The sequence below is a fragment of the Bufo gargarizans genome, chromosome 8, assembly GCF_014858855.1.
Source record: "Bufo gargarizans isolate SCDJY-AF-19 chromosome 8, ASM1485885v1, whole genome shotgun sequence".
Classification (NCBI taxonomy): domain Eukaryota; kingdom Metazoa; phylum Chordata; class Amphibia; order Anura; family Bufonidae; genus Bufo; species Bufo gargarizans.
In genome coordinates, this window is record NC_058087.1 from 35,653,127 (window position 1) to 35,679,165 (window position 26,039).

A 26,039-nucleotide genomic window follows, 5' to 3' on the forward strand; every position below is an offset into this window, starting at 1 on the left:
CACTGTAAGAGATTATAAATGCTGGTAGTCACTGTTTGCATTTCCGGTGTTAACCATGGGCAAGAGTTGATCATTAGCTCAGCTGCAAATAAATATTCAGGTCTTTTATTGCAGAATGAATGCTAAAAGAGACCTGACAATGAGAGGAAAGAATAAATACATGGTTGTGACGCTAACAACAGGAAGCCATCTAAAATACTTAAAAAACAAAACAAAAAAAAAAAACCTTCAGTGTTTATGATTTCTTCACTTCAATTTATAATCCCCATTATAAAGTCTTACACAAGTGGATTTTTCATTTGCTTTTATGTCTCTCTATATGGTTCATAGAACATTTTTATTCATTTTATGCATAAAAAACACGCCCATAGGCGTCTTATTCATAATTTGGATGCATCCATATGTCATAAGATCTATTTTGTATGGGGGATGTCTAATGTGCTCGCCGCTGCTCCCTAGAAGACAGCCATCAGTATTACAATGAGTATCATGTAATACTGAAGACATATGGTTGTTATAGATCTGCATGTTGTGTATGGCGGTATACGCCTATGAGAAAGAGGCCAAAGTCTGTGGTCGGACTGTTCCTCCATATTCCCAAAAAGATTAGTGGGCCGAGATACTGACACAGTAACAAGGTCCGAAGGTCCAGATGAAGACAATGCCATCTGGAAGTGACATTGCAGCCAGTCACGTGCCACTTAGGACCTTTTCTTATTGGTTGATGATGTGTCTTGCGTGTGCACTAATAGTTTCAACGCAACTAAAAAAGTGGATGTCATACTGTTCAGTACTAATCGGAACCAAAGTTTTGAACTGGTTTTCCACTTTAACAATCAACTACCGAAGCTATTCACAAATCACTGGTCAGGAAACACATGGAGTACTGTGTACAGTTCTGGGCTCCTGTGAACAAGGCAGACATAGCAGAGCTGGAGAGGGTCCAGAGGAGGGCAACTAAATTAATAACTGGAATCGGGGAACTACAGTACCCTGAAAGATTATCAACATTAGGGTTAATAAAAAAACCTCACAGATTGAACATAACCCTGTTCATGGGAATATGGTAGAATGCAGAAGACGACTAAGGGGAGATTTAATTACTATGTATAAATATATCAGGGGTCAGTACAGAGATCTCTCCCATCATCTATTTATCCCCAGGACTGTGACGAGGGGACATCCTCTGCGTCTGGAGGAAAGAAGGTTTGTACAGAAACATAGAATAGGATTCTTTACGGTAAGAGCAGTGAGACTGTGGAACTCTCTGCCTGAGGAGGTGGTGATGGTGAGTTCACTAAAAGAGTCCAAGAGGGGCAGGATGTATGTCTGGATTATCTTTCAGCTGGAAACAAGTTATTTAACCCCAACTGGTGCAATAAGTTTCTTCTCATTTCTTAAACAACCATGTCGAAAGACACATCTAGTGGTCGTGGAAAAGATGTTAGTCTGTTTGAGAAGAGTCAAATCATTGGCATGCATCAAGCAGAGAAAACATCTAAGGAGATTGCAGAAACTACTGAAATTGGGTTAAGAACCGTCCAACGCATTATTAAAAACTAGAAGGATAGTGGGGACCCATTGCATTCGAGGAAGAAATGTGGCCGGAAAAAAAAATCCTGAATGATAGTGACTGGCTATCACTTAAACTTTAAGTGAAATCAAATCGAAGAAAAACAATAGAACTCAGGACTATGTTTAATAGTAAAAGTAAGAGCATTTTCACACGCACAATGTGAAGGGAACTCAAGAGATTGGGACTGAACAGCTGTGTAGCCGTAAGAAAACCACTAATCAGTGAGACAAACCAGAAAAAAAGGCTTCAATTTTCTAGGGAGAATAAAGATTGGACTCCGGAGCAATGGAAGAAGGTCATGTGGTCTGATGTGCCCATCACTCTGGAACAGGGTAAATCTTGACTCATCAGGGTAAGAAGAGAGGCAGATGAAGTGATACACCCATCATGCCTAGTGCCTACTGTACCAGCCTGTGGGGGCAGTGCTATGATCTGGGGTTGCTGCAGTTGGTCAGGTCTAGGTTCAGCAACAGTATGTGCTCCAAGAATGAGGTCAGCGACCACCTGAACATATTCAATGACCAGGTTATTCCATCAATAGATTTTTTCTTCCCTGATGGCACGGGCATATTCCAAGATGACAATGCCAGGATTCATCGGGCTCAAATTGTAAAAGAGTGGTTCAGGGAGCATGAGACATCATTGTCATACATGGATTGGCCACCACAGAGTCCAGACCTTAACCCCATTGAGAATCTTATTTTTTTTGGTGGCGACTTATGTTTTGGACAGGCAGTGTACTATGATGTTACTATTATTCTACAAAGTCACGCGCGACTTCGCTAATAACTTACTTCGGTTCATCGGAGCCCATACATTCTAATACTGTATGGAGACGAATCTCCGTACAGTATTATTCCGAACGTTTTGAATGAAGCGACTTCGGATTAAGCATCCAAAGCTTGCTTTGCTCAACTCTAATTATTAGTAAGAAAGAGAAAGACAACCCCTTTAGGTCTTGGATAACCCACTATTGAGAATGAGCTCGTAACAATAGTAGAGAGATGTGGCTCTCCTATTGTTTTGTGTATACAGCTCCTATTTAGACCTATGTGGTTAAAAAGACTGCAGCCAAATTGTCCAGAAGGAAGCGTTCCTTCCCAACAGTCGGCTGCTCGTTCAGTGAAGGAGAGCGCTGAACTCATACAGATTCATGGTTTCTGAGCAGCAGATTGCTGTTTAAACCACACGATCTGCTGCTTAGAAACTATGATCACTGGAGCCTCCATGAACGACAGGATCACCCGATAAACGAGCGTTGCACTCGTACAGCGGGTTATCAGTAGTACATTTACACTACAGGTACGGTCGTTCCTGATAATTTGGACGATTATTGGCTCGTGTAAATGCAGCTTAAGGCCTCATGCACACGACCGTTGTGTGCATCCGTGGCCGTTGTGCCGTTTTCCGTTTTTTTTTCACGGACCCATTGACTTTCAATGGGTCCGTGGAAAAATCGGAAAATGCACCGTTTGGCAGCCGCATCCGTGAGCCGTGTTTCCTGGCCGTGAAAAAAATATGACCTGTCCTATTTTTTTCACGGCCAACGGTTCACGGACCCATTCAAGTCAATGGGTCCGTGAATGAACACGGATGCACACAAGATTGGCATCCGTGTCCGTGATCCGTGGCCGTAGGTTAGTTTCATACAGACGGATCCGAAGATCCGTCTGCATAAAAGCTTTTTCAGAGCTGAGTTTTCACTTCGTGAAAACTCAGATCCGACAGTATATTCTAACACAGAGGCGTTCCCATGGTGATGGGACGCTTCTAGTTAGAATACACTACAAACTGTGTACAAGACTGCCCCCTGCTGCCTGGCAGCACCCGATCTCTTACAGGGGGATATGATAGTACAATTAACCCCATCATATCCCCCTGTAAGAGATCAGGGCTGCCAGGCAGCAGGGGGCAGACCCCCCCCCCCTCCCCAGTTTGAATATCATTGTGCGGCCCCCCCCTCCCCTGTTGTTAACTGTTGGTGGCACAGTGTGCGCACCCCCCTCCCTCCCTCCCTCTATTGTTTTAATACATTGGGGCCAGTGTGCGCGCGCCCCCCAACCCCCCCTCCCTCCCTCTATTGTTTTAATACATTGGGGCCAGTGTGCGCGCGCCCCCCCAACCCCCCCTCCCTCCCTCTATTGTTTTAATACATTGGGGCCAGTGTGCGCACCCCCCCCAACCCCCCCCCTCCCTCCCTCTATTGTAATCATCATCGGTGGCAGCGGAGTAGAAGATTTTCATACTTACCTGGCTGCTGGCTGCTGCGATGTCTGCGTCCGGCCGGGAGCTCCTCCTACTGGTAAGTGACAGGTCTGTGCGGCGCATTGCTGTCACTTACCAGTAGGAGGAGCTCCCGGCCGGACGCAGACATCGCAGCAGCCAGCAGCCAGGTAAGTATGAAAATCTTCTACTCCGCTGCCACCGATGATGATTACAATGGGGGGAGGGAGGGGGGTGGGGGGGTGCGCACACTGGCCCCAATGTATTAAAACAATAGAGGGAGGGAGGGGGGGTTGGGGGGGCGCGCGCACACTGGCCCCAATGTATTAAAACAATAGAGGGAGGGAGGGGGGTTGGGGGGGCGCGCGCACACTGGCCCCAATGTATTAAAACAAGAGAGGGAGGGAGGGGGGGTTGGGGGGCGCGCGCACACTGGCCCCAATGTATTAAAACAATAGAGGGAGGGAGGGAGGGGGGTGCGCACACTGGCCACCAACGAGTTAACAACAGGGGAGGGGGGGCCCACTGGCCACCAATGAGTTAAAAACAGGGGGGGGGGGTCTGCCCCCTGCTGCCTGGCAGCACCTGCCAGGCAGCAGGGGGCAGTCATGTACACAGTTTTTTTGTATATTCTAACCTGAAGCGTCTCCATCACCATGGGAACGCCTCTGTGTTAGAATATACTGTCGGAAATGAGTTTCACGATGTAGCTCATATCCGACAGTATATTCTAACATAGAGGCGTTCCCATGGTGATGGGGACGCTACAAGTTAAAATATACCATCGGATTGGAGAAAACTCCAATCCGATGGTATAACAGAACTCCAGACTTTACATTGAAAGTCAATGGGGACGGATCCGTTTGAAATGGCACCATATTGTGTCAACATCAAACGGATCCGTCCCCATTGACTTGCATTGTAATTCAGGACGGATCCGTTTGGCTCCGCACGGCCAGGCGGACACCAAAATGACTTTTTTTTCATGTCCGTGGATCCTCCAAAAATCAAGGAAGACCCACGGACGGAAAAACGGTCACGGATCACGGACCAACGGAACCCCGTTTTGCGGACCGTGAAAAAAAACGTCCGTGTGCATGAGGCCTAACACACAGGATCAGACTATACACTTGTTTGCAGACAAACAGTTCTGCATATGAGATATATACCAAAACGATAAGATTTTTCATAACCAAGATTATTTGCAGAGCAGATTCATTTTTTTAATTTTAGTTGTACTGAAGCAATCAAAAATTATCAATAGTAACATTATTTTTATTTTACGTATGTGCACCATTAGAAGCCCAAAAGCTGTGTTCAGAGAGAGCACAGAAAGATATTGTTACCAACCCCACAGGGTGTCCCAAGATCCGTGCCAAATCACCAATGAGAAGTATAAAAAACACTTTGCCATTCCTATTCAAGGATTTCAATCATTTTTATTGCCTTCAGTCCAATAATGATTTTGGCTTGATGTGAAAGAACTCTAGTTTGAAAAGAATACTCCAAATAGGCGGTTTCCATATACTACATACCTGACACTGATGGACGCCTGAATAGATGCCCGATATAGATCTTAAGAGCCATGGTCTTAAAAAAAAAACACTGAAGACTGACAGCCGAAAAAGACCACATGGTCCATCTAGTCTGCCCTCATCATTATTAGGAGCTGAGTCTGCCATAAACAGCGCCACTCCTGTCCAATTCAAGTGGATGGGGGATAATAAACTATAAAACCATTCCAAGTTCATTGATAAAAAAAGTGTACTTTTTCTAATCCTAGACAACTTCTTTAAAGGGGTTCTGCAAGATTTTGTTTTTGCAACTTAGATTATTTTCAGTCTTCCCTGAGTCTCTCTCTAGATACACTATGCAATCCTTCCAAATGACCACAGGCATGCAATAACTCTCAATATGCTTTCTGTAATGCCCAGTCAGTGGCTTGCAGAACTTGGATCGGAGGTGGGGCAGCCAATCACCCTGGCAACTGCACTAAAGAGCTGCAAGTTAACTATTTGCTGCCTATACACAACCATCTCAGATAAACTGTGCACAGGAAAATGAATGCTTTAACCACTTAAGTACCTCGGCAATAAATCACTGCAGAGGTCTCAGGTACCAGGGAGATCTTCAAATTTGAAGGAGAAGAATGTAAAGGTTAGGGGTCTAACCTGGGTCTGGAGGGTGTGATGGAGCTGAAGTTGATGGAAAAAATGCTGAACTCTACAATGAAAGAAAAAGAGTTGGCATCAGAAAATACATGTATTAGGAACTTTACTCCAGCCCAATGGGGTTACATCGCAGGGTCTAAAAAGTAGACTCCTACTACCCTTGGCAAACTATCACATCTGGGCTATAGTTTTAAATAGAAGATATATTGTTGAGCAAAGTCTTTGGTGGTGTAGTAAATTTCTGAGACTTTCATATGAGGCTAGCAAGGCCCCAGCCAAAGCAGTAGCAGCATTGGAAAATTAATATATCAAATCAAAAAGCATGTCAACTTAATACGCCTGCAGCGCTGGACATATTCTTCATTCACTGGAATTTCTGCAAAGAAATGGAAATGTATTGATCACAATGAGTAAAGTTCCACGAAAACTTCACAATAAAATCGCTTCCTGCTGGATGTACCGAAATAGAAGGAGGCGTGTTCTCCGCCATCTTCAGGGACTGCAGTCAATTACTAAATGAGCTCCAATCTTATGTTTCTTCTACAGTGTACACAAGGAATCTCATCCACCTCATGGGCCGATCTATAACCAGCCCTAATAACGAGCTAGAATGTGCTCAAAATATTTCGGTTATCAGGAGACATAGGGGGAGATTTATCAAGACTGGTGCTCCTTCCAGCAGTCAATGTGCCTAAGCAGAAATCTACGGCAGCTCTGAGTTGCCATAGAATTCTGGCTTAATTGGCGTAATTGAAGATGAATTTGTGGTGGTGGTGGCTGGTCCCTCCCCCTTCCATCTATTGCCTTGCCCACTAACGGAAAAGTGACAAGGGCAACGTAAAAAACATCACTTGCGAAAAATCTGTCAAGTCACGTCTGACGTTGGAAACTTGCGACTTATTTATGTCACTTTTCTGGTGCAGGGAGGGGGATAAATCTCCCTCATAGTTTCGGCCAGAAGTGACCATTATTGTAAAAAGGGTTTTCGGAGACTTTACTACTCTTTACTCCTCTGGATAGGTCATCAGTATCTGATCGGTGGGGGTCTGACACCTGGGACCCTCACCGATCTGCTGTTTGAGAAGGCACTGGGGCTCCTATGAGCGCTACAGTCTTCTCCCCGTTTACCAAGCACAGCGCCGTACATTTGATAGTGGCGGTGCTTGGTGTTGCATTTCAGCCTCATTCAATGGGGCTGAGCTGCACCTGGGCCATGTGCCGTCACTCATCCCAGGGAAAGTTGGAGAAGGCTGCGGCACTACTGCGGGAGCCAGTGCCTTCTCAAACAGCTGATCGCAGGGATCCTGGGAGTCGGACCCCATCAATCAGAGGATAGGTCAGTGGTAAAGTCTTGGAAAATCCCTTTAAGCAAATTATGTCTTGTCGTATAGAGTCTGAAGACTCTCAACATTCCTGTTAGCAACACTTTGATTAATGTCTCTTAAAGGGAAAGTAAAAATGTAAAAACTCACAGTATTTAAATCAGGTTTTTAGTTATTTTAGTGATTTTGTTCATTATGATAATCCACATTAAAAAAAAAATCTTCAAATATTGCATTTTTCACTATGGTCACTAGAGCAGTCAATAAGACTGGGTTCACACCATCGCTACTATTTTCTGCTCCGTTATACTTGCAGAACAACAAGAATAATGTAAATGAACCAGACAGAGCTGAACACTTTATTATTAGATACAGAAGTATCCAAGTAAGAAGTTTTTGCTTAATGTTTGACAGAATCTGCGATGGAGGCCGCAGACAAAGCCTCTGATACTGATGTGAACAAGCCCATAGCTGATATGTCTGTTCTCTGTAGCTCACTTGTCATATTTGCTGTATATACAGGTAGAGGAGAATCATCTGATTATTATCATTAGCGGGCGAGCAAGTTAATGACATCTCTGTTGTACTGCTGGAGGCCTAGATAAGGTAGGATAGCAACATTATACACACAGATAATGTCCTATATGCATCTGTCCTGGTGTCTGGGGGACCTGGGCTCCATCGCTTCCTGGAGACTGTAATAATCTATGAGATTTCTCTGTCAATCGCATCCCATTCGTTTCAGTTGCCATAAAGCGCACATATATCATGAAATACAGAAAGGAAATGTGTGCATCCAATATGGAAGACCCTAGGGAAGGGAAGTAACAAAAGCAGCTACAACGTTCATAAAAAATATACATTATTAACTACAAGTTCAAGTCTAATTAAATATACTAATATTAAATATATGACACACTCCCTTTAAGAAGGATTATAAACAGTGTGGCGTATCTACCATATAGGCAGGCCACGCAGCTGCTATGGGGCCCGTGAGGAAGGGGGGCCCGCAGTGGAGGAGAATCCCGGCCCCTGTCTATCTTCCTGTCTCCCGTCTGCTAGCCCCGCCTCCTTGCTCCGCCTCCCACCTGATTCCTCTGGATTGCCACAACCCCGCCAGTAATGAAGTAAGTGATGACTTGTAGGTGAGGAGTCAGGACAGTGCAGAGGTGTATGTGTGGAGGGGGGGGGGTCACTCAGCTTTCCCAGGCTATTCCTCTGCATATATGCCATTCAGAACAGGAGAAAAGCTGGTTTCCTCAGCTTTCCTGATGTCCTGCATGGCACAAGTGCAGAGGCATAAGAAGACATGAGGGGAGGTGGGAGTTGTGTTACTCCGCTTTCTCAGACTATTCTCATGTCTCTCCACATGTGCCTTGCAGGACAGCAGAAAAGCTGGGTGCTATTACATCATGTAATGTCATTTAGATTTCCTGCTATCCTGCAAGGCCTAAATGCTGATAATAAGAACATGGAAAGGCAGGGGGAGGGGTTCACCCAGCTTTCCCAGAGACTCATGTCTCTGCACATGTGTGATGCAGGATAGCAAGTAATGTCAGTGTCTCCCAGCTGTCCTGTATGACACAGAGGATGGGGGAAGGGGGGCACTCACTTCAAACTTTTCTCATGTGCATGTGCCATGCTGGACAGCAGGAAAGTTGGGTGGTATTACATTATGTAATGCCCCAGATTCTTGTCAAAATATGCTGAACACCGCCAGAACCTACCAGATCCCATTCACTATAATGGGTCTGTTGGGTTCCGGCATGAGTACTGCCATTTTGTAGAGCAAAATACTGCTGCACGAGGTGGGGCAGGGGAGAAGTTAGGGAGGGTGGTGAGAGGAGCCAGGGCACATAGTGGGAGGGACTAGGAACGGGCATGGGGGCCAAATTTAAATTCTTGCTATGGGGCCCAATGATTTCTGTGTACGCCCCTGATTATAAATCAGCAGTATTTTAATGGTTTACAGGTCATAATAATAAGATATGAAATACAAGTTAAAGGCATACTTGTCAACCACCTCGGAAAAAGGGGAGACATCGTGGATTGGCAAATCTCCCAGGAGCTGTATGGAGAGCTGCAGCCCTGGGGCCCAAAGTACATAGTTGCCAATAGTCCTGAATTTGCAGAGACTGTCCATAATATTCAGAGACAATTTTGGCTTTCCAGGGCCAAAAATGTGTGTGGTGTATGCAAGCCCAACCAAAAAAAGTCCTGGCTGGTTTGGAGGCTTTCCTGCGGACAGGGGCTGTTTGTATCGGGTGGAGCACTATATAGATAGATGCAGGGTGCTGTATGAAAGGGGACATGGGCTTGCCAAAAAAGACATATGTGGCAGCCACACCAATCTACCATAGTCCTGGATTCAAATGTCAGCAAGTAACGTTAATGCCTGGTGCACACCACCGTAAGAGTTTAGCGGCCACAGAACCCGGAACCCGGCTGTGCCGATACACCTAGGGGCCAGGTGTGATCACGTTTTTACTACCAACGTGCACATGTAACAGGTCAGTGCACATGTAACAGGTCAGGTCATAGGTACAAATCTCCTGACAGATGTCCTTTAAAAGGGTTGTCCACTTTGGACGACCACTGCACTGCAGCCACCTACCCTGGTCACGAGCTTGTCAGCTTACAATTTATTTTCTCTGAAAATTGTGTAATTCACTAACACGACTCGCTGGCCAGCCGTTCTTTACAACAGCTCTACCCTCTGGCTTATAGGGCGGATAGAATCGTATTGTCAAACGTAATCATCTCCTCTAGAAGAAAAATGGAGCGTGCACATAAAAACAAAACAAAAAAAACTGAGCAATATTCCAATTCCCAAAAGCTGCACTAGATAATAAGGCAAATCTTGAGAAGTCATCACAAATGCCCTATGACCTAGTCAATCAGTGACTGTGTGCAGACAGCGGTGCACCAGTCTTCATGTGGTGGGAGAGTCAGTCCCCGGAATACACTGACATAACATTAGGTAAAGCAACAAACCCATGAATGAGAGGAAGTCATCACAATGGAGCTGCTCACCGGGCTGGGACTGTGTATTTACAGAAAGTATGTACAGGCGGGTTTATATTGAGCTCTTCTACGTTACTAGCAATGCACTAAACAGGAAGAGAGAACAGCGTCAGTTCCTGGATGATGTATTAACCTCAATGTACAGCATAGTGTCTGCAATTCACAGCAAAATAATACTGCAAACGGGTCATCAGTATGTTCAGCTTCCTGAGGGCACAATATACGTTAGTTCTGGCTGACACATATGTACAACTGCCCAAAGGCTTATATTTTAAGGCTGTTTATTATTTATATGCTGCAGACGATCTGCAGGAACCCATGAGGTGTAACGCTAAATATGGAGCAGCAAGGAATGACCGCGGTATGTCTGATTACTATCGGTTATATCAAGGAGCTGTAAAGTGGCCCTGTACTTTAAGTAAACATTTGATATGTCATAGGGACATATCAAAATTTTAGACTGATCTCTAGAACAAGGGGAGAGAATCACTCACTAAGGCCTCATGCACACGACAGTATTTTTTCACTGTCCGCAAAACGGGGTTCCGTTGGTCCGTGATCCGTGACCGTTTTTTCGTCCGTGGGTCTTCCTTGTTTTTTGGAGGATCCACGGACATGAAAAATGAAAAAAAAATCTAAGTCAAGTTTGCCATTGAAATGATAGGAAAAAACGGACACGGATCACGGACACGGATCACAATCTTGTGTGCATCCGTCATTTTCACGGACCCATTGACTTGAATGGGTCCGTGAACCGTTGGCCGTGAAAAAAATAGGACAGGTCATATTTTTTTCACGGCCAGGAAAAACGGATCACGGATGCGGCTGCCAAACGGTGCAGTTTCCGATTTTTCCACGGACCCATTGAAAGTCAATGGGTCCGCAAAAAAAAACGGAAACCGGCACAACGGCCACGGATGCACACAACGGTCGTGTGCATGAGGCCTTAGGGCGCTCTTTCTTCCCGCTGCACGAGACAGGAGCAAAATGGACCCATAGACTTTCTATTAAATGTGTCTAGCTAAGCGAGTGCTTCGTTCCCCTCGTTCTAGAGATCGTGGGGGGGTCTCAACGGTCAAACCCTCACAAATCTAAACTTATGACTTATCAAAACTAGACAGCTACTTTTGAAATGGTGGGGGAAGATGTGGAGGTCCACACATTTCTCCTGCAGTAATAACTGTAGAATTACATGGTGCTCCATAAGCAGGGGCGGATTAAGTGCATGATAGGCCCGGGGCTGTCTACCCAACTTGCCCCCCCCCCCCCCCCCCCCTCCATTTTAGTTTAGTTGTTTTTTTTTTTTTTTTGTATGAAGAGGCTGCGGTGCTTTATGAGCGCCACAGTCTTTTCTTAGGCCATATGACATCTTCAGACAAAAAAAAAAAAAATACCCCAAATTGGGTCCTAAACTGAAAAATTTGGTCGTCAAATTTAAAATACATATAATTGTAATAAAAAAGACACGGAGGAGAATACAGCACCACATACCTGTTACATCCAGTGACATCTCCTGTCATGTAGACCTTCTACTTCCTCTTCTCCTCCATTTGACCCAGACCACCATGGCAAATTCTTTTAGCCGCATCTCGTCTCTACAGTTTGTAACACAGACACGTTAGATTTCTAAATTTTTCCATCAACCTCCTTATCCTGGTGTCCCCACAGTGTCATCCTGCCACCCCCAATACTGTGCCCGTTGTGCTCCCCAATGCCCCAGGAACTATACTGCTGAAAAAATAGTGACCCTGATAGATATATTTGGGGTAATTTATCAAACTGGTGTCAAGTAGAACTGGATTTCCAAAAGAGCTGTCAAATATGAAAGGTGGAATCTGATTGGCTGCTATGGGCAACTAAGCCAGTTCTGCATTACACCAGTTTGATAAATTACCCCAAATGTCCCTATAGTGTCCACAGCAGCTATAATGTCCCCTAGAGACCCCCCAGTAATAATACCACCCTCTATTGTGCTCCAGGCAATAATCCCTGTATAGTGTCCCCAGAAATAATAGAATTTCCCCTATAGTGCCTCCCCAATAGCAACACCCCCATATAGTAATTTCCACCACACTGCCCCCACATAGTAATCCCCCATAGTAATTTGCCCCCACACAGTAATTTCCCCCAAACTGCCCCCATATAGTAGTTTGCCCCCACACAGTAATTTGCCCCACACTGCCCCCATATAGTAGTTTGCCCCCACACAGTAATTTGCCCCACACTGCCCCCACATAGTAATTTGCCCCACACTGCCCCCACATAGTAATTTGCCCCACACTGCCCCCACATAGTAATTTCCCCCACACTGCCCCACATAGTAATTTCCTCCACACTGCCCCCACATAGTAATTTCCTCCACACTGCCCCCACATAGTAATTTCCTCCACACTGCCCCCACATAGTAATTTCCTCCACACTGCCCCCACATAGTAATTTCCTCCACACTGCCCCCACATAGTAATTTCCACCACACTGCCCCCACATAGTAATTTCCACCACACTGCCCCCACATAGTAATTTCCTCCACACTGCCCCCACATAGTAATTTCCACCACACTGCCCCCACATAGTATTTTGCCCCACATAGCAATTTTCCCACATAGCAATTACCCCACACTGTCCCCAAATTGCAATTTCCCCCACACAATAGTTTCCCCCACATAGTAATTTGCCCCCACACTGCCCCATATAGTAATTTGTCCCCACATAGCAATTTGCCCCCACACTGCCCCATCTAGTAATTTGCCCCCACACTGCCCCATCTAGTAATTTGCCCCCACACTGCCCCATCTAGTAATTTGCCCCCACACTGCCCCATCTAGTAATTTGCCCCCACATAGTAGTCCCTCTCATAATAATTTGCCCCCACATAGTAATTTGTCCCCACATAGTATTCCCTCTCATAATAATTTGCCCCCACACAATAGTTTTCCCCACACTGCCCCCACATAGTAATTTGCCCCCACATAGCAATTACCCCACACTGTCCCCACATAGAAATTACCCCACACTGTCCCCACATAGAAATTACCCCACACTGTCTCCACATAGAAATTACCCCACACTGTCCCCACATGGCATTTTCCCCCACACTGCCCCCACACAATAGTTTCCCCCACATAGTAATTTGCCCCCACATAGTCCCCACATAGCAATTACCCCCACACAATAGTTTCCCCCACACTACCCCCAGATAGAAATTTGCCCCCACATAGTAGTCCCTCCCATAATAATTTGCCCCCACACAATAGTTTCCCCCACACTGCCCCATCTAGTGATTTGCCCCCACATAGTAGTCCCTCTCATAATAATTTGCCCCACATAGTAATTTGCCCCCACATAGTATTCCCTCATAATAATTTGCCCCCACACTGCCCCATCTAGTAATTTGCCCCCACATAGTATTCCCTCCCATAATAATTTGGCCCCATACAGCCCCCACATTCCCCCCCATGTAATCGATTTATCTTCCCTAATAGGTCCTCCTGTGTCCCCCCCCAAATAGGCAAATGAAATAAAAAAATAAAAAATGAACAAAAAATGAAAAAATAAATACTTACCTATGTCCAGGGCCAGGCGCTTGCTCGCAGAGGAAGGCGGGCGGGATGAGTCAGGCGCGTCACAGTGCTGCGTCCCGTCACAGGCGCGCGATGACGTCATCACGCACGCCTGCGCCGGGATTTCACTACCGCATAGGCCTCAGGCCTACAAGGCCTGAGGCCTATGCGGTGAATGCCGGTGATCGGCGACGGGACAGGGAGCTATGCGCTCCCGTGCCCCGCCGCAGTATGTGGGCGTTCGGGTCAGCGTTGGGCCCCCCAGCGGTGCTGGGCCCGGGGCTGCCGACCCGAACGTCCCTATTGTAATCCGCCACTGTCCATAAGAAGCCCACACAGATGTATCTCATGGGGTGGGCTGAAGACAAATCGCCTCCATTTAGAGTTCTATAATTAAAGGGGTTATCTTTTAATATTCCTGATCTGTACTCAGGATAGGTCATCACTATCAGATTAGCTGTTAAAAGAGGCCGGCGCTCTATGACCGCCGCAGCCTCTTCCTAGGCAATGTGACGTCACCGTACAGCGGTCATATAGCCAAGCTGCAGCTCACCCCTATAGAAGTAAATGGAGCTGAGCTGCAATACCAAGCAGAGCCACTATACTAAGTACGGAGCTGTGCTCGGAGAGATGTCAGGAGCAAGCTGTGCTCCCTATAGCTCAGGTGAGTGCAGAGGCTGACTGGCAGGGGGTGCCGGGACTCTGACCCCCGCCGATCTAATAATGAGGACCTATCCTGAATGGAACCTACAGAGAAAAAGTATAAAGAAATAATCTGTAAACTCCTGGTTTTGGCTTACAAATACCGATGAAAAATAATCACCGAATACTGACCATGTGAAAGTGACCATAGGCTGTTGTAGTGAAGCTGTTCCTTTAAAGAGGTTTTCCAAACTTCCATTCATTTGATTGGGAGCCAAGTTGTAGTAACCGGGCATGAACCCAGCTGTGCTTTTGGCTCCTTCCAAAATAGTAGCTCAGGCGCCAGGAGCCGCAGGAAACAGCTAATTAGTGGGGGGTGACAGAAATCAGATCCCCAGAAACCAGATATTAATGACCTATCCAAAGAATAGGTTACCAATATTCGGATCCTGGAAAACCCCTTTACGTCTCTGTTCAGTTTTTTATTTTTATTTTTTGCAAATAGGATGCGGACCCATTCACTTCAATGGGTTCGCAAAAAAAAATGCAGACAGCACACCGTGTGCTGTCCGCATCAGTATGTCCGTTCCGAAGCTCCGAAAAAAAAAATAGAGCATGTCATATTTTTGTCCGTTTTAGGCATTGTTACAATGGATCCGCAAAATTAAACGGATGGCATACGGATTTCATCAGTTTTTTTTTTCTTTTTGCGGATACGCAATTTGTGGACCGCAAAACACATACAGTCGTGTGCATGCAGCCTTATAGAGAAAAAAAAAAACCTCATAAGGACATACATGTACATTAGTTAAAGAGGACCTTTCACTAGAATAAAACTATGTGTGGAGAAAAAGAGGCACAGCACACCAACATCAAAACCTCATCCCAACTGTGAAGTATGGTGGTGGGGGCATCATGGTTTGGGGCTGCTTTGCTGCGTCAGGGCCTGGATGGATTGCTATCATCGAAGGAAAAAAGAATTCCCAAGTTTATCAAGACATTTTGCAGGAGAACTTAAGGCCATCTGTCCACCAGCTGAAGCTCAACAGAAGATGGGTGTTGCAACAGGACAACGACTCAAAGTGTATGTATAATATCGGTAAATATATATCTCCATATGAATGGGTCCGCATCCTATTAGCAAAAAAAAACAAAAAAAAACGGAACGGACACGGAAACTAACAACGTTCGTGTGCATGTAGCTTGTTAAGCAGATACAGAAATGAAGTAAAAGTTAACAAGAAAAAGAACATTCAATGTAGACAAACGTTTATATTTTGGTCTGTGTTAATTGAATTTTTTACTGCAGACTCTTAATTTCATGCTGCAGAACAAGTGAAAACAGTCAAGACAAGACATACAGATACCAGGAACAAAACTTTACATTTCTGAGATCAACCATCACAGATATATCATTTTAATGATACAACGTCACTTCCCCTTTAAGCTATAATTATTTTATGTAATGCTGTCTTATGCCTGAGCTTATCTGCCCAGCCCTGGCATATCCATCTGCTACAGCCTATTTTCAGTTTATTCGTATTAGCAGGCACTGTCGCTGGGCACAGTGGCTGAGATATCAGAGATTCCAATTTGTAGATAATACAAAAGAGGAGAACAATATATTGCTACAGCAGTGGAGACCTGATATTGGCCCTCCAAACTCTAGAAAAGATAGGGCAAAGCCATTTTTTTTTTTAGTTTTAGTTTCACATCCAACCTACCCAGAGGAGTAAATATGATATTGTATTTCTTTTTATATATTTTGGGTATCAGCGATACCAGTTAAGCTTACTTTTATTTACTATTTCTATTCTTTATATGATAAATGTGTTTTTTTTTTAAATATATTTTAGCTTTTATTTTTTAAAGATCACTTGTACAATACACTGCAATACTTCTATATTATAGTGTATTGTATCTGTGATCCTATTACACCCTGCCTCTGGTAGTCGGAGCACTAGGATAGCAGGATGCCATAACAACTGATCTGCACCCCGTGAGTGAATCACAGGGGAGGAGGGATCGGGTGAAGAGGGAGCCTCCTCTCCGCTCAGAGGGCTAAACATCTGTGATCACAGCTAAAACTTATCCCAGATGTTAAAGGGGTTTTCCCATCTCAGACAATGTGGGCATATTGCTACACCAAGAACGGAGCCCTGAAAGTCGTGGAGGGTGCACTGTGCATGTGCAGCCGCCCTCTATTCATTTCTATGGGGCCGCTGAAAATAGCCGATCAGTGGCTCGACTATTTCCATTGGCCCCATAGAGATGAAGAAGAAAGGTGGCCGCGGAAGCGCGGTGCGCTTCCATTCACTACTAAGGGGAGAACGCTTGGTGGTGGCCGGACCGGGGATCGCCGCAACAGTCACAAGAAATACAATGGGATCACCGCTACTCAGCAATCCTGGCCGCAACAGCTGTCACGCAACCAGTGTTTCCATGTAGCCCTAGCCATACTGATCAGATAGGGAACCCGTAACCAAGAAAATCCTAAATAATCTGCAGGCAGCATGTTATAGAACAGGAGGAGCTGATCAGAGTGACATCGTTTTCTGGAATAAGATTCAGTATAACAGAAATTTCATCGATTTAAATTCCTGCTTATTCTGAACTTTGAAGTCCAGGAGGCGGTCCTATCAGTGATTGACAGCTATCTCTGTATACACAGTAACAGTGGGAAGGCTGTCAATCACTGATAGGACCGCCCCCTGGACTTCAAAACTCAGAATAAGCAGGAACATAAATGAATAAAATACAAGTTTTACTGAATCTTTTCCCATAAAACTAGATATCAATCTGCTCAGCTCCTCCTGCTCTATAACATGCCGAGGCTTCAGCTCAGACACCATGTTCAACTTGACATGTCATGTTCCCTACAATGACGTATCCTGTGGATAGGTCATCAATATCAGGAGCCTGGAAAACCCCTTTAATTCTCTACACCCTTGTTTGCTAACATTGCAAAATCCGTGGAGAGGGGAATCGCTGCACAAATCCAACCCACCCATTAAAATGTGGTATTCAGTTAACCCAGCCTAATTCACACTGGCACATTACAGCTTCCAACAACCTCCAAATTGTATGAAGGTGTAATACGGAACCCATAACAGTCTATAGCACCATACCGTTCCTCCATAAAGCGGCACTGCTTCTAAATAGGAACATCATAGTACAGAAGCAACATAAGGCAGCACCTGGAGAGCCTACAGCTCCATACTGCTGAGCTATGGGGGCTTCTTTATCTTGTTTTTTAGATTTTGTTTTCTTGCTATCATATGTTTGTTAGGACTAATTCATTACTAGAATAAACACTTCTTACAATAAGAGCCATAACAAATAAGGCCAGATTCACATACTACATTTTTGTAATCAGTCTTTGGCACAGTTTTTTTAAGCCAAAGCTAGTAGTGATTTTAAAGTGTTCTCCAGGCTACAGACACTGCTCACCTATGGACAGGTCATTAATATCAGATTGGTGGGGGTACCACTGTTTCCGGCTGCCAGAGCTCCAGAAACTATACAATGTATGGAGATGGAGGCAGACAGCGCCATACACTGTGTAGTGGCCATGCCAGGGTACTACAACTCAACTCCCATTCAAGAGACTGGGAGCTGAGCCTCAGTACATCGGTGCCAGAAACTACTCAGTGTATGGAGTCTTCTGCTTCTGCCCCGCGGAACCCCAAAATAGGCGATTGTGGGGATTCCGGGTGCTGGACCACCACTGATTTGATACCGATGACCTATCCAGAGCACGGGTCATCAATACCTGTAGCCCAACTAACCTCTTTCAGAAAAGAAAAAGTATAAAGGAAGGACTACACCGAAAACCGCATGTTTGATTTCAGCCTTAAGGCTTCCTTCATACACAATTTTTGTGGCAGTTTTTTGGGGTAATAAACGCTCTTTTTTTGGGGTCATGCATTTTTTCAGGAGTTTTAGTTTTCTATATAAGTCTTTGGGAAAACACCTGAAAAACAGGTATACTCAAAACATTCTGTGCATCAAAGAAAAAAAAAAAAAAAACACTAAAGATTAGGAAAAAATCATGCACTATTTGTGCTGTGTTTCATCTTTAAGTAGCTTTCTCCTTTTTTTTTTTGCCAAAAACAAGCATCAATGCTGGGGAAAAAACACACCCAAAAACACTGTGATACCACCCTAAGGGCTCATTCACACGACCGTATGTATTTTATGGTCCACAAGACCCGAATCCTCAAAAAAAAAAAAAAAGATTTCGTTCGTGTTTTAGGGTCCATTCACACGTCAGTATTTTTACCTTTCCAGATAAACGTTCCGATTTAAAACGGAATGGAAACGGAGTGTTATAACGGACGTGTAAATGGAGCCTTACATCGTTTTTGTTTATTTGCTGACCCAATTTAACAATGCTTGTCCTCGTCCGCAAAACGGACTTGTGGAACAGACTTGCGGACATACGGATATGAAATGCACACAGAGTAATTTCAATTTTTTTGCAGACGCATTGAAATGAATGGTTCCGCATACGGCCTAAAAAAAAAAAAAAAAAAAAAAAAAAGGGGAAACAGACAAAAAATTGTTTGTGTGCATGAGCCCTAAACAAGATGTTAAAACATGGTGCAGCAGTCACTGCAATTAATACAGGAGGGAAATGATTTTGCAAGTTTTTGAAGTAATTAGAAAAATAAAACACTGAACAACATTTACATAGAAAGTTATAGGAGCACCGGGTGCTCAGGAGAAGATAGGGGGACGCCGGACCCCTGCCCGTCACATGACCCTCTTAAGAGGAAACCGAGATGTAGGACTCTTGTTGGCATTCTGATCATAGTTGACACTGGTCCAGGAGGAGAGGGCACTTCTCTCACAAGTATTAGAATTTGCTCTCGTTATTAACCCTGTATATTAATGAGGGATCAACAGATAGTGGACCTATAGGCCACAGAGCAGCATTTACTATTATGGAACCTGCCAATGTTATACTAATAGATAGAATATACCATAATTGGTTACAGGATCCACCCCGATCTACTCCGTACCCACTTCACTCACTCGCTGCAGCTCAGGCACAGACGCCAGTCATCTTCAGCATCACTTATATATTATTTAAAGCTTCCAATCTTGCCTACCAAACTCTTTTCTACACATTAAAACGCTCTATAAATTCCTTCTGCATCAGTACCCACTGCTTTCACCTCCGCTACAAAAAAATAAAATAACATAAACTTCATTAATTAGGAATGTTAAGAAAGTAACATAAAAAGCGAAGCCACAAACTACATTTTTATGTTATTTGCAGTCCTGGCATTGGATTTTGTGGCCATCAAGAGTTAATGGTAGTTTGATGAGAATGCCTACTTATCTATGATCAGGCATATATATATATATATATATATATATATATATATATATATATATATATATATATATTTTGCGCACAGGCAGATGTAGCAGAGCTGAGCTGGTCATTTCAGCATCACCAAGTTCAACGTAACTCATGATCTGTTAGCTGTGGTTTTACATAGGACTGCAGGCAAATCTACAAGTTATCTCAACTCGGTGGGTTGTTAGTGTAGAAAAGAAACAGTGTCCAGCTCTGCTACACCTCTATCCATCATTAGAGAAAAAGAAGAAGATGCTAGAAATAATGATAACTTACAGTAGTATCTCTTCATAGGTAGGGCTCAATAAAAAGCCCCAGGGGTCCAGCTCCTCACTCTGCTCTTCCCTCAGCTGTGACCCAGGCACATGGTCAGGCTGAAGCAGGTTTTCCCTCTGCCATGCATGCGAATATTACTGATTTTGACAGTCTTGTCTTTCAAGAGCCGATTAACAATGCAGCCTCTGCTTATGTATCCAGCTGTGCGCTTCCTCAGTGCCTCCGAAAAACCAGGCGGCACATTCTTTCCAGGGCTTCCTCTATAGAGCAATCTCTGAACAGACACTCCTGGTCAGGATGCTACACTGTATTATGCTGATCCTCCCCTTCCTATCTGACTGTGAACAGCAGCAGCCGCACACAGAGGCAGGGTCCCTCGGGACTGCTTTTTTTCCCCTGTATGTCAGATCTCTACTCTTCTGTAGATGTTATCAGATGCAAATATGGGCTTTTAAACCGTCTGTTCCTGTGCAACATGTACATAAAACCACAAACTGCTACTACCAGGGCATTGTCTTTTTCCTGTTCCTTTCCATACAATGCGCAGAGTAGGTAGATCAAACACAAGTCGAGTTTTTTTTGTTTTGTTTTTTTAAGTGTGGTGTGCAGTAAGGTTCATCTATGCACTCCCCCCCCCCCCAAAAAATAAATAAATAAATTATATATATATAGATCCATGGAAAGATTCAGGCAGCACTCCCTTCAGTGCAAATATAACTGTGCAGGTGCCCGCGGCGGTCCCTCGACATGGGACAAATTCAGTAGAAAAGGAAAGTCCGCAGCACTCCTTTAAATAAAAAAGTGTAGTTTATTCACACATGTCAGACAACGTTTCGGTCCTCTCACAGGACCTTTTTCAAGTCAAGTGAGACTTGACTTGAAAAAGGTCCTGTGAGAGGACCGAAACGTTGTCTGACATGTGTGAATAAACTACACTTTTTTATTTAAAGGAGTGCTGCGGACTTTCCTTATATATATATATATATATATATATATATATATATATATATATATATATATATATCCAGCAGTAAGGGTTCTAATCTCCTGCCATCTGGCTGCAAGCAAAATGGGACCATCTATTAAGAGCAGACTCCACACTCTTCATAACTCGTACCCACTACTATCTCCAAATAAAATGAGCCGCCAGCTATAAACCCATACTGCTGCCTAATGGAGTCCAGACAATCCGACAGTAATGTGATCTTATAGCATGGAATTAATTGGCAATAAAAAAAAAAAAATTCCACCCAGATTTTTTTTACCTGGTTGCACCAAAATACTGACATTCAATGCCAAATAACATTTATATACATTTCTCAAATAATACAACCACTAAGTAGCAAAGTAATACCGCCATACAAGGCCTAAATAATACCTACTGAACATACAGTACTAAAACAACACTGACATATACAGTTGCAAGAAAAAGTTTGTGAACCCTTTGGAATGATATGGATTTCGGCACAAATTGGTCATAAAATGTGATCTGATCTTCATCTAAGTCACAACAATAGACAATCACAGTCTGCTTAAACTAATAGCACACAAAGAATTAAATGTTACCATGTTTTTATTGAACACACCATGTAAACATTCACAGCGCAGGTGGAAAAAGTATGTGAACCCTTGGATTTAATAACTGGTTGAACCTCTTTTGGCAGCAATAACTTCAACCAAACGTTTCCTGTAGTTGCAGATCAGACGTGCACAACGGTCAGGAGTAATTCTTGACCATTCCTCTTTACAGAACTGTTTCAGTTCAGCAATATTCTTGGGATGTCTGGTGTGAATCGCTTTCTTGAGGTCATGCCACAGCATCTCAATCGGGTTGAGGTCAGGACTCTGACTGGGCCACTTCAGAAGACGTATTTTCTTCTGTTTAAGCCATTCTGTTGATTTACTTCTATGCTTTGGGTCGTCCTGTTGCAACACCCATCTTCTGTTGAGCTTCAGCTGGTGGACAGATGGCCTTAAGCTCTCCTGCAAAATGTCTTGATAAACTTGGGAATACATTTTTCCTTCGATGATAGCAATCTGTCCAGGCCCTGACGCAGCAAAGCAGCCCCAAACCATGATGCCCCCACCACCATACTTCACAGTTGGGATGAGGTTTTGAGGTTTGTGTGCTGTGCCTCTTTTTCTCCACACATAGTGTTGTGTGTTTCTTCCATACAACTCAACTTTGGTTTCATCTGTCCACAGAATATTTTGTCAGTACTGCTGTGGAACATCCTCTGTGGTATCCTCCCATGAAATCCATTCTTGTTTAGTGCTTTACGTATCGTAGATTCGCTAACAGGGATGTTAGCATATGCCAGAGACTTTTGTAAGTCTTTAGCTGACACTCTAGGATTCTTCTTCACCTCATTGAGCAGTCTGCGCTGTGCTCTTGCAGTCATTTTTACAGGACGGCCACTCCTAGGGAGAGTAGCAGCAATGCTGAACTTTCTCCATTTATAGACAATTTGTCTTACCGTGGACTGATGAACAGCAAGGCTTTTAGAGATACTTTTATAACCCTTTCCAGCTTTATACTAACAACAGTTCTTAATCGTAGGTCTTCTGAGAGCTCTTTTGTGTGAGGCATCATTCACATCAGGCAATGCTTTTTGTGAAAAGCAAACCCAGAACTGGTGTGTGTTTTTTATAGGGCAGGGCAGCTGTAACCAACACCTCCAAACTCATCTCATTGATTGGACTCCAGTTGGCTGACACCTCACTCCAATTAGCTCTTAGAGATGTCACTAGTCTAGGGCAGGGGTGTCAAACTCAAATTCATCGGGGGCCGCATCAGCAGTTTGGTCACCCTCAAAGGGCCGGGGGCCGGCATCTGCTTTTATAATGACAGCGGGGCCCGTGCAGTGACTGTATTCTACTACACGGGCCCCGCTCACTGTATAATCGTATCTCTAATAGTTAATGGTTGCCGTATGTATATAATCGCATAAGGAGCGCTGTGTATTACCGGTACTTTCAACTACAATCGCTCGCCGAGAGGAGGGAGGAGGCAGGCCGGGAGGACAGGCGCTGGCAGCGTGAGTCATACGTCATGCGCCCACGCCGCCTGCTTCATTCATAAAGTGAGCGGCGCAGGCGCGTGACGTATGACTCACACACTGCCAGCGCCCGTCCTCCCAGCCTGCCTCCTCCCTCCTCTCGGCGAGCGTTTGTAGTAGTAAGTACTCCGCTCATTATGCGATTATGTACATAACTATTTACTATTAGACATACGATTATACAGTGAGCGGGGCCCGTGTAGTAGAATAGTCACTGCACGGGCCCCGCTGTCATTATAAAAGCAGACGCCGGCCCCCAGCCCCTCCTCCCTCACAGCTGATACACCCGCCGCGCGGCATCGCGGCGGGTGTATCATTGAAAATCGCAAAATAATTTGCGCCAATTCGCACGAAAATTCGCAAATCGCAAAATAAGCTGCATTCGCCGTATAAGACGCACTGCTATTTTCCCCCCACTTTTGGGGGGGAAAAAGTGCGTCTTATACGGCGAAAAATACGGGTATGTTTTTAGGAGAATCTACTGAACCAAAATGATATATAACATTATGTATTGATAAATCGCAGTTAAGGATTATAAGTAGCCAAAAACTTAGACTTTAGTGGGGTGACACTGTTACAATACACTTCAAATGTTTTATATTTATACCTTTTTAGAAAAAACACTGCTGCACTGTCTGCAGGCAGGGCACAGTGGGCACTACTTGGGCGCTGGAGCTGGACTGGAGAGGAGAAGAATGATTTCAATTCTCCCTCCCTGCCTCTCTCTCTGATGTCACTTCCTGTATGGACCTGACTTCCTTATCAGAGAGGAGGAGGGAGGGACTAGTCTGGGAGGAGCGAGGAGGAGCAAAGACTGGAGACCGGAGACTGAACACAGTGAGTGAGCAGCTGCGCTGCCTGGAATCATTCACTGTGTAGTGACTGTGTAGACTAGAGGAGGGAGGGAGGGAGGGGAGGGACTCGGGGAGGCTTGGGAGGAGCGCTGGCTGCGCTCAGCTGATCACCCGGCCCGGCTGCCGCAGTGAGTGACAGCAGCTAAGCTTAGGTCGGACAAACACTGTCTGCTACGCGGGCCACATGACGAGGTCTGGCGGGCCGGATTCGGCCCGCGGGCCTTGTGTTTGACACCCGTGGTCTAGGGGTTCATATACTTTTTCCACCTGCACTGTGAATGTTTACATGGTGTGTTCAATAAAAACATGGTAACATTTAATTATTTGTGTGCTATTAGTTTAAGCAGACTGTGATTGTCTATTGTTGTGACTTAGATGAAGATCAGATCACATTTTATGACCAATTTGTGCAGAAATCCATATCATTCCAAAGGGTTCACATACTTTTTCTTGCAACTGTATGGGGTCATTTATTGAGAGCAGCGTTTTAGAAGGCAGTCTTAACCCCTTAGTGACCACTAATACACATTTTTACTGACGTAATCAATCATTACATGTACAGTCGTGGCCAAAAGTTTTGAGAATGACACAAATATTAGTTTTCACAAAGTTCGCTGCTAAACTGCTTTTAGATCTTTGTTTCAGTTGTTTCTGTGATGTAGTGAAATATAATTACACGCACTTCATACATTTCAAAGGCTTTTATCGACAATTACATAACATTTATGCAAAGAGTCAGTATTTGCAGTGTTGGCCCTTCTTTTTCAGGACCTCTGCAATTCGACTGGGCATGCTCTCAATCAACTTCTGGGCCAATTCCTGACTGATAGCAACCCATTCTTTCATAATCACTTCTTGGAGTTTGTCAGAATTAGTGGATTTTTGTTTGTCCACCCGCCTCTTGAGGGGGAGTTTCCAGGCCATGGACCCAAAATGTCAACGTTTTGGTCCCTGAGCCACTTAGTTATCACTTTTGCCTTATGGCACGGTGCTCCATCGTGCTAGAAAATGCATTGTTCTTCACCAAACTGTTGTTGGATTGTTGGAAGAAGTTGCTGTTGGAGGGTGTTTTGGTACCATTCTTTATTCATGGCTGTGTTTTGGGGCAAAATTGTGAGTGAGCCCACTCCCTTGGATGAGAAGCAACCCCACACATGAATGGTCTCAGGATGCTTTACTGTTGGCATGACACAGGACTGATGGTAGCGCTCACCTTTTCTTCTCTGGACAGGCCTTTTTCCTGATGCCCCAAACAATCGGAAAGAGGCTTCATCGGAGAATATGACTTTGCCCCAGTCCTCAGCAGTCCATTCACCATATTTTCTGCAGAAGATCAATCTGTCCCTGGTGTTTTTTTTGGAGAGAAGTGGCTTCTTTGCTGCCCTTCTTGACACCAGGCCATCTTCCAAAAGTCTTCGCCTCACTGTGCGTGCAGATGCGCTCACACCTGCCTGCTGCTATTCCTGAGCAAGCTCTGCACTGGTGGCACTCTGATCCCGCTGCTGAATCCTCTTTAGGAGACAATCCTAGCCCTTGCTGGACTTTCTTGGACGCCCTGAAGCATTCTTAACAAGAATTGAACCTTTGACCTTCATTCTTAACAAGAATTGAACCTCTTTCCTTGAAGTTCTTGATGATCCTATAAATTGTTGATTGAGGTGCAATCTTAGTAGCCACAATATCCTTGCCTGTGAAGCCTTTTTTATGCAACGCAATGATGGCTGCACGCGTTTCTTTGCAGGTCACCATGGTTAACAATGGAAAAACATTGATTTCAAGCATCACCCTCCTTTTAACAGGTCAAGTCTGCCATTTTAAACCAATCAGCCTGACATAATTATCTCCAGCCTTGTGCTAGTCAACATTCTCACCTGAGTTAACAAGACGATTACTGAAATGAAATCAGCAGCAGGTCCTTTAATGACAGCAATGAAATGCAGTGGAAAGGTTTTTTGGGGATTAAG

At 44.5% G+C, this 26,039-nt stretch overlaps 1 protein-coding gene across 1 annotated transcript in view; it reads right to left on the reverse strand.

Annotated features, from left to right (window-relative positions):
- RAPGEF4 (Rap guanine nucleotide exchange factor 4) overlaps positions 1–20,400 on the reverse strand; it is a 198,720-nt gene extending 178,320 nt beyond the window's left edge. Inside the window, exon 1 of the mRNA XM_044303173.1 lies at positions 20,163–20,400. The gene's annotated coding sequence lies outside the window, so the exon portion shown is untranslated. The remainder of the gene's footprint in view (positions 1–20,162) is intronic.
- Between the last annotated feature and the right edge of the window lie 5,639 nt (positions 20,401–26,039).